The following is an 11,527-nucleotide window of genomic DNA, read 5'->3' as shown; positions in this document are numbered from 1 at the left end:
TGATCACTTAGTGTCTGGCTGGGGCTAAGCACCTCCCATGCATTACCGCTTAATTCTCATAACCACACTATTTAGATAAGCAGCTGACACCCAGGTGCTTCAACAGCAAGGCCACGTGTGCCGGGGCACAAAGCCCAGCCTGGGACCCAAGACTAGATGAGAATCCGCCCTGATTATCTTGTGTAACCTCTCGGCGGCCCATTTCTTCATTTCTAAACAGAGATAAGGTTTGCTATGATGATTAAGATTATGAGTACATAGTGGTTTGCATTTAACGGTAATTTTTTAAAAAATTGTGATTTTTTTAATTGTAATTAGCTCTTAACACTCTTTAGATTGTGGATTCCAGAAGCCCCAGCGCCCAGCATTTCAGGTATTGAGGTCAATGGAAAGTTGGGTCGGTATACTTATGGCATACTTTGAACAGGCCTGGGGGCTCTGGATGCCTGATAGAGGTCTGGGGCTATTTAGACCTCAAGGATACATTTGCAGCCCATGGCCAGCCAGGGTTTGACTAGATTGACCAGGAATAAGTTGAGTCTGGAGTGGGCTGAAGAGGGAGCCCAGCTGAGGACTGAAGGCCCTGGGGCAGATTTTCCTCAAAACTGGCAGCCAGCCAGTGGGTATAAACAGAACCTGTTAGGGCCAAGGGAGGAGCAATGCTTGCATCTGTTAGCACAGTGCCCAGCACAGAAGAGTTGCTGAGTAAGTGAGTCAGGCTCAGAAATGTGACTTTAAGCAGATTGCATTTCCTGTCTGATTTATGCTTATTCTAGCTGCAAGATGACACAGAGAGGTCAGTTGGGTAAGAGGGTACCTTTATTTATTTATTTATTTATTTTTATTTAAATTTTCATTGTTATGTTAATCACCATACATTACATCGTTAGTTTTTGATGTAGTGTTCTGTGATTCATTGCTTGCATATAACACCCAGTGCTCCACGCAGAATCTGCCCTCTTTAATACCCATCACCAGGCTAACCCATCCCCCCACCCCCCTCCCCTCTAGAACCCTCAGTTCGTTTTTAGGAGGGTACCTTTTTTTAAACACCAGCAATATACCTGGCACTTCATAAATAGTGTCACATTATCACAATCCCCTCAGCAATGATTCAAGTAGATATCAGTAGCATCCTCTTACAAAGAGGCTTCTGAGACTCAGCAAGATTAAATAGCTTGCCTACCTTAGTTAGCCTCCTAGGAAGTGGTAGAGCTGAGGTACCTAGGCCAGTTAGACCCATGGACATGCTCTGAACCACCATCCAAAGACTACTCACATTTTATGACCACAGCTATCTTTCTATTTTATTAAGTAAGGTTTGTTTATAAGGATCAAAAGAGAAGGGGAGATGACAATGCTTAGGAAGTCAAGGAATATGGAGCAAATCCTGGCTGTCATTATGACCACAGAGTGTGATCCTGTCAAGGCAAAGACGCTCAAAAAAGCTCTTCTGGGCAGCCTTGCCAGGGAACAGCAGGAATTGCCTTTTGCCCTGAGTGTCTGCCATGTTGGTGAGTCAGAGTGGCCTGTTTCACCAGAATGGCAAGAAACCTTTCTGGATAGGGACCTGGGGTACTTCTACCAGTGCCTGTGTTGCAGCCTGGGGATATGGGAGAGTTGCTGTCAAATAGTTTCTTCCCAAACTTAAGACCTTACCTCTACCCTCTTCTCAGACCAGATGGGGAGTTACCACTCTGTTTGCTGAAAACCACAGATCCTGGCCCCCAAAGTCTAAATTCAGGACTCATCATATTTTTATACCCCTGTTTTCCCGCTCAGAGAGCATCCTAGTGGTACTTCTCTGACAGTCTGGGGATATCGAACAATCATGCCTTTAAAGAACAATAACGATGATGAAAAACCCTTTCTTTCTCTTCTTAAAAAAAATCTGTTTGCTTGACTGTCCTTTTGTTTTTTTTAATATTTAAATTACTTACCAGTTAAATTAATTACCACTCTTCCCACAAAAATCTTAGAGTAAAATAAATACACTGGGAAAAGGCACTCATTTTAATTCCGTGGCTTTGCATAATCTGGCACAATATTAGCATTCCTCATACACAGGGGCATTTTTAAAATACCCTTTGTGGAATACTTTAAATACTCTTTATTCAGCATTTTAACATAACCTTTTTTTTTTTTCATTTTACTTTCAAACTACCTGTATCAGTTTCCTAGGGCTGTCATAACAAAGTATCAGAAACTGGTTGGCTTAAAACAGGAGAAATTTATTCTTTCACAATTCTGGAGGCTAGAAATCTGAGGTCCAGGTGTCAGTGGGACCAGGCTTTCTCTGAAGTCTCTAAAGGAGGATCCTTCCTTTTCTCTTCCAGCTTCTGGTGGCCACAGGCATCCCTTGGCTTGTGGTAGCATAACTCCAGTATCTCTGCCTCCATCTTCTTGTGGTCAGTTTCCCTCTTTGTGTCTTCATCATCACATGCCATTCTCCTCAATGGATGTGTCTGTGTCTTCTTGTAAGGGCAACAGTTATATGACATTAAGTGTGACCACCATCTTAGCTAATTAAAACTTCAGTGTGACCTCATCTTAACTAACTACATCTACAATGACCCTATTTCCAAATAAAGTCCCATTCTGATGTATAAGATGTCAGCCTATCTCTTTGGGGGACACAGTTCAACCGATAGCATCACCCTATGAGATAAGCACTACTTTCTCCATTTGCTAAAATTTCTAGTTTAATCTCTTTTATTTTCTTAAAGATGAGAATAACAATAACTAACTCATGAGATTTCACGGGGGAGGTGTGGCAAAATGAGAGATATTGGATGTTAAGCATTTACATTTTAGGATGTTGCTTGATGTGTTGTAATGTTCATTTTAGTGCACTTACAATAATAATAATAATTATATAATAATAATAATTATTCCCAACTCCAACTCCCCTTACCTGGACAGTTGTTTTGAGGAAAAGATAAAAAAGATGGTTTGAAGTAAAGTGTGGTAACTTGTTGCAACTGACAGTGTTGTGGTTTAAAACAACACACATTTCTTTTTATTTTTTTAATTTGAACTCAAAGCTGTAGAACCTTGCAGAATTTACTTAGCCTTGCTGTACTTTACTTTCTGTTACTCTGCAAAATAGGAGTAACAGGAATGTTGGGAATGTTGGGAATGTTGGATGACTTGATAGAGCTCAAGTTTTTTGAGCACTGCCTGAGGTAGAGAGTGAATGTTCTAGGAATGGTAGCTACTGTTGTCATTATTATCATTACTATGATTTATACGATTCTTTTTTTTAAATTTTATTTTATTATATTATGTTAGTCACCATACAATACATCATTAGTTTTTGATGTAGTGATCCACGATTCATTGTTTTCGTGTAACACCCAGTGCTCCATGCTGTACGTGCCCTCCCTAATACCCGTCACCAGGCTAACCCATCCCCCCACCCCCCCTCCCCTCAAAAGCCCTCAGTTTGTTTCTCCGAGTTCGTAGTCTGGTTCGTCTTCCCCTCCGATTTCCACCCCCTTCATTTTTCCCTTCCTTCTCCTAATGTCCTCCCTGCTATTCCTTATGTTCCACAAATAAGTGAAACCATATGATAATTGACTTTCTCTGCTTGACTTATTTCACTTAGCATAATCTCCTCCAGTCCCATCCATGTTGCTGTAAAAGTTGGGTATTCATCATTTCTGATGGCTGAGTAATATTCCATTGTATATATGGACCACATCTTCTTTATCCATTCATCTGTTGAAGGGCATCTCGGCTCTTTCCACAGTTTGGCTATTGTGGACATTGCTGCTATGAACATTGGGGTGCATATGGCCCTTCTTTTCACTACATCTGTGTCTTTGGGGTAAATACCCAGGAGTGCCATTGCTGGGTCATAGGGTAGCTCTATTTTTAATTTTTTGAGGCACCTCCACACTGCTTTCCAAAGTGGCTGTACCAACTTGCATTCCCACCAACAGTGTAAGAGGGTTCCCCTTTCTCCACAACCTCTCCAACATTTGTTGTTTCTTGCCCTGTCCATTTTTGCCATTCTAACTGGTGTAAGGTGGTATCTCAGTGTGGTTTTAATTTGAATTTCCCTGATGGCTAATGATGATGAACATTTTTTCATGTGTCTGTTAGCCATTTGTATGTCTTCTTCAGAGAGGTGTCTGTTCATGTCTTCTGCCCATTTTTTGACTTGATTATTTGTTTTTTGGGTGTTGAGTTTAAGGAGTTCTTTATAGATCTTGGATACCAGCCCTTTATCTGTAGTGTCATTTGCAAATATCTTCTCCCATTCTGTGGGTTGCCTCCTTGTTTTGTTGATTGTTGTGATTTGTACGATTCTTGAAAAAATATTTTCCCCCTCTTCTCTTATTAGCAAACAATTCTGAGGAGGAAGAGGAATTTGTGCTTATAGAGTCTAAGGGAAAAAATGGAAGGAATTAAAACTAATACTTCCTAACCAAGTTTGTTTGAGTCTAGAGGTTTAAAATTGTTAAAATTTCCATGAAACAATATAATAAAATTGTTTCTATCGCTATTACTTATGTCTAAACTGAATAATAAATTATCCCAAAGTGTTGTGGTTTAAAACAACACACATTTCTTTTTATTTTTTTTTAATTTAAACTCAATTTAGTTAACATATACTGTATTATTAGTTTCAGGGGTAGAATTTAGTGATTCATCCGTTGCATATAACACCCAGTGCTCATTACTTCAGTTGCCTTCCTTAATGTCCATCATCCAATTACACCATCTTCCCAACCCACCTCCCCTCCAGCAACGCTCAGTTTGTTTCCTGTAGTTAAGAGTCTCTTATGGTTTGCCTCACTCTCTGTTTTCATCTTATTTTATTCTTCCTTCCCTTCCTCTATGTTCATGAAACAAAACAGCACACATTTCTTATTTCACAGCCTATGTGAGTCAGGAATCTGACACAGCTTAGCTAGATCCTCTACTTCAGGGTCTCTCATAAGACTACAGTCAGGTTATCCGTCAGGGCTGGGGTCCCATTTGAAGGTTTGACAGGGAAAGGATCTATTTCCAAGATCATTTATGTAGTTGATGGCAGGATTCAGTTCTTCAAGGGTGGTTGGACTGACAGCCTCACTTTCTTGCTTCCTTTTGGCTGGAGAACTTTCAGTAGTTTCTTGACACATGAACCACTCCATGAGAGCCTGTTTCATCAAAGCAAGAAAGAGTCTGAGGAAAACAGAAGTCCGTCTTTTGAAACCTAATCACAGAAGTGACATCCCTTATTGCCATATTCTGTTGGTTAAAAGCAAGTTACTCAAGTGGAAGAAATTATAATAGGTCATGCATATCAGGAGATGAAATCACTCCAGGCCATTTTAGAAGCTCCATCCCTCTTACCTGCCTTCCATCTTCCACCCTTCCCTTTCCTCCCTCCTTCAATTTCTTATTTATGTATCTATCTACCATCTGTCTGTCTGTCAGTCATTAGTCTACTTTCTGCTGAAACTCTGATTCTGATTTACATATGCCATACTTAATACCTGTGCATTTCTCAACCTGGCTTTCACCCAGTACATGGTAAGTGTTCAGTAGATGTTTGAATTCAGTTTAAATTTACAGCATAAAAGAGCATATAGAAAGAGTCAACTTTATCCATCACCTTAATATAACCATTATATTGCTTATATTCATATAAATATAAACATTTCCATGGTTCTCCTTTAATCTGTTCATGCACTTATGACCAAGTTGGGTATCCAAAAAATGTTTTTCTTTTCTTTTTTTTTTTTTTTTTTTGAAAGATTTTATTTACTTATTTGACACAGAGAGAGAGAGAGCACAATCAGGGGGAGTGGCAGGCAGAGGGAGAGAGAGAAGCAGGCCCCCCACTGAGTAGGGAGCAGGACTCAGGGCTTCATCCAGGACCCTGGGATCATGACCTGAGCTGAAGGCAGATGCTTAACCGACTGAGCCACCCAGGTGCCCCCAAATGATTTTCTAATAAATATCATTTTTTGTATTTACTTAATATAAGAAAATGTTTGAAATCACTTTTTTTCTGGTCTTCATGGTTGTCAAACTGGCTACATAAAGACTTTGTCAAGTTGACAAGCCAGTATTGAACATTTAACCATCACAAATAAGGCTGCATAAAGTTCTTGTGCAGGGAGGATTTTTTTTTTTTTTTTTTTTTTTTTTTACTTTCCTTGAACTGATATGGGAAACAGTTCAGAATTTTGAAAACTTATTTTAATATCATACACATTTCTGTGTATTGGCCAGACCCACTTTATAATAGTTTGAACTAGTGCATAAAGTCAAAGGTCAGCAGTAATCAAACACTGACTGAGTAGGTGCTTGATAAATGTTAGTAGCATTTGAAGAACATTCCCTGTGTAGTGTCATCAACCTCAACTCAACACAATGCTAAGTGAGGGTTGCTGGAAAATCTCCCATGGGCCTTATTTCTGCTAAGTCCCACATCTCAACCCCATTCCAGATTTCCTGTTATCTCAACTCAAGGATTTCATTCACCTTTCTCTTTACGGTGCGTACCATTGCCCACTTCATCAATTGGTATCTGTAAGACCGGGTGGTAGTACACAAAGAGACAGTCTCCTTTCCCCAAGCCCCTCCCCCATCTCTACCTTATATAGTCTTCTCATGTCACTGCTAACCATCATTCTAATTTATTTTAACAAAAGTAGGAACATTTGATTGCTATTTAAAAAAATTTAAACATAATACAAGTGAAAATGCATTTAGAAGAAAGCATCAAAGCAGTCCATACTGTAGATGTGAATGAAAAATTCCTCCTCATTCTACTCCCCAGCAATAATTGTCTTTACTGATTTTGTGTAATCCCCTGGCAGCCCTCTCTTCTCTGTTTTATTGAGAAAGGTACACATACAAGGAGAGAAAATGGTATAGTGGTTCCCTGTGTGCCCATCACCCTGCAATAATTGTTGTCAATAGTTTGCAGATTTTGCTTCAGCTATCCCTCTCTTCCAATTTGTTTTTTGTTGCTGAAGTCTTTTAAGATAAATCCCAGATATCCTATCATTCCTCCTTTAAATACCTCAGTATGTATCTCTAACAGACACTTACTTTTTAACATAATCTCTCAGCTTCATTATCACATCTAGCAATTCATACTCAAATGTCCTTAATTGCTTCTCTCTCTCTCTATATATATATATGTATATATATATGTATATATATATATATATACATATATATATATTTAGTAGGTGTCTTTAAGGATCAAACTGTCTACATATTATACTAGGTCTCCTTTAGTCTGTAATAGTCACACCTAAAATTTTGCCCATGCCATTATTTGTTGAAGACATTGACTCATTTATTCTTTACAATTATCTAACTTTGCAGATTTAGCTAATGGCTCCCTCTTTGTGTTAATTTGTTCTTTTCTCCTAGGGATTAATCACTTTTTTTTTTTTTTTTTTGTCCCATGGACCTGTTTTGTAGAATGATGATGATTATAGACCCACTTTTATCAGAATAATTTTTTAAATTCATAAAATTAAATTCATGGAGACTACAGAAGAAAGAAAGTATATCAAGATATAGTTATCAAGGGCGCCTGGGTGGCTCAGTTGGTTAAGCAACTGCCTTTGGCTCAGGTCATGATCCCGGAGTCCCGAGATCGAGTCCCGCATCGGGCTCCCTGCTCAGCGAGGAGTCTGCTTCTCTCTCTGACCCTCCACCCTCTCATGCTCTCTCTATCTCATTCTCTCTCTCAAATAAATAAATAAAATCTTTAAAAGAAGATATAGTTATCAAAATATTAAAAAAAATCTGTAGTGTAATATGTGTGGTTCTTGATTAATGACAAGATCTAGTGGAGAATCTAATAACTTATAATTGCTAAGTAGTATTGAACGTAAGTATTGAGAAATATTTATAGCAACTGTAATGGGATAGAAATAAATGTGAATTTGATTGTGTCAAAGTCACAGGAAGTAGTACGTTACTATAGTTTGCTGCCTGCCTTCATAATTTAAGGAAACGCTAAATTGCATTTACAGGATACTTAAAATAAAGATGTATTTTTTTTTTCCCTATACAAGTTCACAGACCCTTGAATTTTATCCATGAACCCAATGAACATCAGCATACAGGCCATGCTGTGTGCTTCCTCTGGCATCATATCAAAGGTACTTAATTGTCTGGTTTACTACTTTCAGTGATACTAGGATTGATCAGCAGGTCAGGTGGTATAAGTCTGATCCACTGATTAGACACTTTCCTATCAGCCTTTTTCCTAATGGCTTTAGGATTCATTGATGATGCTGTCTAAATCTGTTGTTTGATTAGAGCTTGCAAAATGGCAGTTTCCTAATTCTGTCATTCTTTCTGCCTGCAGTATTGCCCTAAAGAAAAATGTAGTTACCCTGAAATCCAAGTCATAGGGATAAAAGCTTGATTAACTCAATTTTCAGATAATGACCTGGTTTCCTAGCCATCTGCAATGGTTATCAATAGGCTTTGTTTGCTTTTTGGTTTTGGTTTTGGCTTTGGTTTTTAGTTTAAAGTACATTGTGGATTACTGGAAACTTATTTATTTGATCTATTTCAATCAATTGCAGTCATTATTTGCTTTGATATTCAATGTTAGGCCAGTGTGAGCCCCTCTAGATGGGCTTCTATGTCCTTTTGAAATGACCATATTAGTCTTTGGCACATCTCTCTTTCTGGCACAGCAAGATATCCCAGGCTCAGCTTGTACCATAACTAGTCCAGAGTTGGAATAAGGAATTTTTCCAAGAATCTTTTGTTTCTTTTAGTGGGAAATGGTATTTCAAAACAAGAGTCTAGACATTAAGAATATTATTGCTATTAGGTTGCCATTATTTCTAGGTCTTTTCAGTGGAGAGAACTATGAAATGTTTATTTTTTAAAAGATAAAAGTGAATTATAAGTTTATATGATTTCCAGTTGACATTTCAGTGTACAGAATTTTTCTCACCTTCTTTGGCTTTATACCTGAGGTGGTTCCTTTTACACTTATAATGTTAGTTCCTGATGATGGTAAGGTAATGGCTTATTGGCTGTAGTCCACAATACATACATAATAGTTTCAAAATAACCATACCAATATTACACCTAGCAATAAATCTACTGCATTTAGTTTAAGATTTATTTGCAGATCATTTTCTTCCTTTGAAATATTTCTCAGTAAACATCTACAATCAAAATATTTCATTGTAAAGCCACTTAAAATAATTATTTTCTCTGTGTGGTTATGCCAACATATTGATATATAACTAGTTTTTTTTCAGTTTGCATATAATTTCAGATTGTTTTTATCTTTTTTGATTTAAAAAATTATATAATAGTTTTATGTGAGTCCATACTAAAACTTATAAAAAAGATTCACTCAAAAAACTTTGGCTTCTATCTTTGTCTCCTTGACCCTATCTTGTTCCTCCCTCTGTGGTTAACCTTTTTTTTTTTTTAAGTTTTGGTTAATTGTTTCCTTGTTGCTTAGTGAAAAATTATATCTGTCTAATTTGTATATAGATGATATATATGTATTCTATAAAAATCTACCTGTATAATATGTGTATATATTTATATTTCTTTCTTGTACAAAAGAAAGCACTATAAACACTGCTCTGCACTTTGCTTTTTCCATCTAATGAAATGTATTTGTGATTATTCTATATTACATATAAAGATTGTCCTAATTCCTTTTTAAGTACATAGACTCCACTGTGTAGATGCACCATAGTTTTTCAATCAATTACCTATTGATTGTCCATAGATTCTTATTCTAAGGTTTTTATTGCTAATCAGTATGCTGTAATGGGCAGAAGTAACAGAAATTGCACTTTAAATTTTCAGAATTTATAACTGTCCAGCCGTGAATCACCAGTAGTCTAGCAGATTGGATGCAGCTTAAGATAGTGGAAAAGTGCTTAGAAGTAAAACAGATCAGAATGGCTTGAAGTCCAGTTCACTCCAACCCCTGATTTCACCTCTGTGAGCTTCCATTTCTTCACCTTTAAAAAGTGGTAAGGAGGGTGCCTGTGTTAAGCATTGGACTCTTGATCTCAGCTCAGGTCTTAAGTTCAGATCTCAGAGTTGTGAGTTCAAGCCCTGGATTGGGCTACTTAAAATAAATGCATGCAAGCATGCATGAATGAATGAATAAATAAATAATGGTAAGGAAATCCACCTCTCACTGTTGTTAGGATTGGTACAGACCACAGGACACAACATATGCAAAGCAAATAGCAGAACATCTGACCTGGAATATGCCCCCGTAAAATCAGCTATTATTAATATTAATTTTACTGATGTCCTCAGCATAAGACAGGGAGTCCCTAATGGATCTTAGCCCTTTGTTGGTATTTTGTTTTATGTTTTTGATGGGTGTGCTCATTGGTCCCTCTCCCTAGCCCTAGCAGCACAGTTACAGGGAGGAGGGATGCTAATGGGAGAAGTAACTCACCTTGAATCTGTTCTCCAAAAGCATTGCCTGTCAGTATGTTTAAAGATGGTCTTTTAACCTGAGTATTAAGATTTCAGTGGAAATAAAGAGTTAGAAGTACGACAACAAGACTGAAGCATCCTAGGAAGTGGCCAGAGAGTGGAAGTTTGTTTTCTGATGGCCCTTCACAGCAAAGATTCCATTTGGCCACACCAGGGTCATACACTCCTTGATGTTCAAATTTGGCAACCTCCCACCGGCCCCAGGGCGGCCTGGCATGCCTTGTTGGCTTGCTCTGCCGTGTCAAGATCATGCCCAAGCAGGATGATCTGGGAGTCTCCCTCTGAAGCAGATTATTGCCATCCCAGAGACCTCGAATTCCCTAAGCCCTGTCCTGGAATGATTCCTTCTGAGCATTTCATTCTTCACCCCTAGCCTAAGAAGCTACTTGAAGGAGGAGAAAGGAATTGAGGAAGAACTAATCTTGGAATACTTCCTTGAGGGGATAAATTCTGAGCAGAGTTTTTAAGAAAGAGGGAGAATGGGATCCCAGTAGATGAAGGCAGGCCTCCCATTAATGATGCTTCTATGCTCCCTTGGACAGAAAACGGGCTTTGGAGTCATCCGAAATACCTAATGGACTTTGACTGCAGTCTGTCACCTCTCAGAACCTCTGTTTTCTCACTTGTAAATTATGGTTGTAAAAACTGTAATACTTCTAGTCCAAAGCACTGTTATGAGGAGCCAGTGAGATTCATAATGTCTTGTGCTTGACAAAGAAGAATGGAAGCTCAGGAAATGTGAATTTCCTTTCTACCTTTTCCCTTTTTCAAGGACTTATCCCACCACATCTTAAAGAATAAAACTAGGTTGGGGCTCCTGGGTAGCTGAGTTGGTTAAGTGTCTGACTCTTGATTTTGACTCAGGTCATGGTATCAGGGTTGTGAGATCGAGCCCCGTGTCCAGCTCCACACTGGGCTTGGACTCTGCTTGGGGTTCTCTCTCTCCCTCTGCTCCTCCCCCTGCCACTTCTCTCTCTCTCTGTCTCGCAGTCTCTCTCATTCTCTCTCTCTAACAAAATAAAATAAAAAATAAAACTAGGTTGTTATAATTCCAGTAAGA

The 11,527-nt window shown here is 38.4% G+C and overlaps 1 protein-coding gene across 3 annotated transcripts in view; it reads left to right on the top strand.

Moving 5' to 3' along the window:
- The window catches only part of ASTN2 (astrotactin 2), a 904,520-nt gene that overhangs the window by 704,686 nt on the left and 188,307 nt on the right, over nucleotides 1-11,527 (top strand). The gene's annotated exons all lie outside the window — the stretch shown is intronic.

Source organism: Eumetopias jubatus, unplaced genomic scaffold (genome assembly GCF_037043125.1).
Source record: "Eumetopias jubatus isolate StellerSeaLion01/CBP00866 unplaced genomic scaffold, mEumJub1_p1.0 scaffold_15, whole genome shotgun sequence".
NCBI classification, from domain to species: domain Eukaryota; kingdom Metazoa; phylum Chordata; class Mammalia; order Carnivora; family Otariidae; genus Eumetopias; species Eumetopias jubatus.
This window is presented reverse-complemented; position numbering and strand designations above follow the sequence as displayed.